This window comes from Rousettus aegyptiacus, unplaced genomic scaffold, assembly GCF_014176215.1.
Source record: "Rousettus aegyptiacus isolate mRouAeg1 unplaced genomic scaffold, mRouAeg1.p scaffold_m13_p_4, whole genome shotgun sequence".
NCBI lineage: Eukaryota > Metazoa > Chordata > Mammalia > Chiroptera > Pteropodidae > Rousettus > Rousettus aegyptiacus.
This window is the reverse complement of record NW_023416307.1, coordinates 38,928,332-38,931,139: the sequence shown is the minus strand read 5'-3', so window position 1 is coordinate 38,931,139 and position 2,808 is coordinate 38,928,332. Positions and strand designations below refer to the sequence as shown.

Genomic DNA, 2,808 nt, shown 5'->3' with positions numbered 1-2,808 from the left:
CTTTTCTTTCCAGGCTAAAGAGTAAGCAACACCTGTGCCAGCAGCAGCTCACATTGCAGTTGACACAGCAGCCAGTTCAATTTTTAGTTACAAGTCAATTACTTACTGGAATAGAAAGGGAACATTTCATTCATTCCATGGATGGTCACTTTTCCGGAGAAAACTGTCTGGTTTTCTTTCTCCAAAAGAAGAAGATAGAAGAAAAAGTGAGAGTGAAAAAATAAGTGATATGCTGTAAAGTTCTAGAGCTAGGCCAGCACACTACAGCAGAGAAGTTGTGCAAATAGCTTACCTTCCAAGTACTGAACAGAGCTGTCTTGTAAATGAGGCCTATCCCAGCTGGTAAGTCCTGGGACTTTCCTCATCAGAGAATCAAAACAGGTGAAATGATAATAGGTGATCTACACCTGAGAAGAGGGCCAGCTGACTGCATGAAAGGAGAGAGCAAATGAGTAAACTGTCTTCCCCCAGCTACAGTCAGCCCTTGTGCAAGGGGAGTTTCAAATGCACTGGCTATAGACTTTTGTCCAAAGCTGTGGTTCTTTTTTTTTCTTTTTTTTTTCTTTTTTCTTTCTTTTCTTTCTTTCTTTTTTTTTCTTAGTGAAGCTAGATTAGTTCATACAAAACTCAACAATACAGCACTGAAACCCATTGTTGATATTCAACATTTTTCACATAGCGGAACAGAATAGACAATACGGTATCTAGGAAACCATGGGCTGGATTACAAACTGATGATATCTCATCCTTCTGGGGGCCTGTAATCCTTTTTATTACCTACCACAGTAAAAAAAAAAAAATCACTGTGTGTGGGGGGAACTCTCTCGGAATTAATCAATAACATTGCTATTCTTAGGAAAATAGGATAAATTAAAATTAAACCTTGCTTATAACACTAAATCCCAAAATGCTATTTGCCTTTTATGTAAGTTAATGATTTTTTAAATTTATTTTAACCTTTATGTGAGCTTCCATAGATTTTAAAAATTAAATTATTGTAGATGTTTGCTTAATAGTGTTTAAAATTAACTTGGACTTTCTTATAGTAAATACTTATCATAAGTTATTTATTTCAAAGTGTCCAATATTGAGGCTAAAGCATAAGTACAATGTAATTTTATTAATTTGCTTTAAAATACTTGTGTTGAGTTAATAGTCAGCTATATATATTTCCTCCATTCAGAACACTCTGAAATTCAAAATTGTTTGACTTACTTACCTGATATCTAGTTTAATAAAAATTTTTATTCTTTAATCCCATGTCCTTTTAATTTTTCATTTTTAAAAATGCATTTCCTTATTATGCATAACTGCAAAGCCATTCTTTACGAGGAAGTTATGCCTATTAACCTTTTTGAAAATCTGGTCCAATCCCTTTTTAAAACACAATCCAGTTCCCATACTTTTCTTAAGCCTACGAATGGTCTAGGTAGCCACAGAAGTGATTGTTCCTACCAGTTTCTTTTCATCACTTCTGCAATTGACCAATTGACAACTGATTGATGGTTATCTTTTCACTTCAACAATGAAAGAAATTACCATCACTATAGCATGTACAGTAAATGCCTCCAGAGTAAATTACATGATTCTAAAATTCTCCTTAGCTCACTTAGTAAAACATCAACACAAAAAAGTTTCTTTTTGCACCTTCTTTCCTGTACTACAGATTTGGCCCTTTCTGTCAGCTGTAAAAAAAGAACTTGACAGCTTCTTTAAAAACGGGAATATAAAGGAACTTGAATAAAGGATGGCACTGGGCCTGTCTCAAGCAAGTGGCCATTCTTTGCACTTGGAAAAAAAATTAGGCTTGTGAGCACAGATATGCCCTATAAGAATACTCTGAAGACTATTCCCAATGTCCTTGAGATTCTCTTTCCTTCCTTAACTGTTCCTGAACTTTAGAATGACAACATAGCTTCCGAACACAAATTTGCCAACTTATTTTGAGTAGGTGTGTGTTGTTTCTCATTGAAAATACCCTTAATTTTAAACTCTACTGCACTGCTAAGACTCCCTTGCTCTTTCTGAAAGTGCTCAAAAAAGTGCTAGTATGCAAGTGTCACATGCATCCATTATAACAAACATATTGATGGACAAGAGCTTTAAATTCCACCTCCAAATTTAAAGTTACTGTAGATATATATTTTATTTTTACATGAAAGACCTGAATCTTGTCCAGGACAGGTATTCAAATATTTTTTTTTCTGTCTCTGTGCAATTAAAGTCATTTTTTATGGTGAAGTAAATATGCTGCTATGATGGGACTGATCTTATTCTTGCACTAATACCCTTTTGAGATCACAGTTTTATTTATTTTTATTTTTTTTAGGCAGGGCAACCCTTGGTTGACTTTGCAGATTGCAAGGACCTTGTCATCTTACAATCCCTTATTTTTTTTTACGCCTACAGCACCTGGTCTTCCTAGGTGGTCTCCCATCCAAGTACTAACCAGGCCTGAGCCTGCTTAGCTTCTGAGATAAGATGGGATCAGGTCTGTTCAGGGTAGCATGGCCATAGACAAGATCACATTTTTAAAATGAAAAACACACCCAACTAGACAGGAAACATGATTTCTCACTATTTCCCTTGATGTTTTAGTTCCATAAAATTTGCTCTACTGAATATCACAAGATAAAGTGAACCATAGTTTTATTGTCTAGAATGACTTGGCACTGTTTGAAACTTTTCCTACCCTATCAATATCAAGAAGTTATACAGCAATAAAGGAAAGTGAATTCCATTCTATCTTTTAACTTTTATTTTTCTAAATTAAACTTATTGGGGTGACATTGGTTAATAAAATTATAT

General features: G+C 34.6%; 1 pseudogene; it reads right to left on the bottom strand.

Annotated features, from left to right (window-relative positions):
• Positions 1-2,400: 2,400 nt before the first annotated feature.
• On the bottom strand, positions 2,401-2,519 carry LOC118602217 (annotated as a pseudogene).
• Positions 2,520-2,808: the final 289 nt, after the last annotated feature.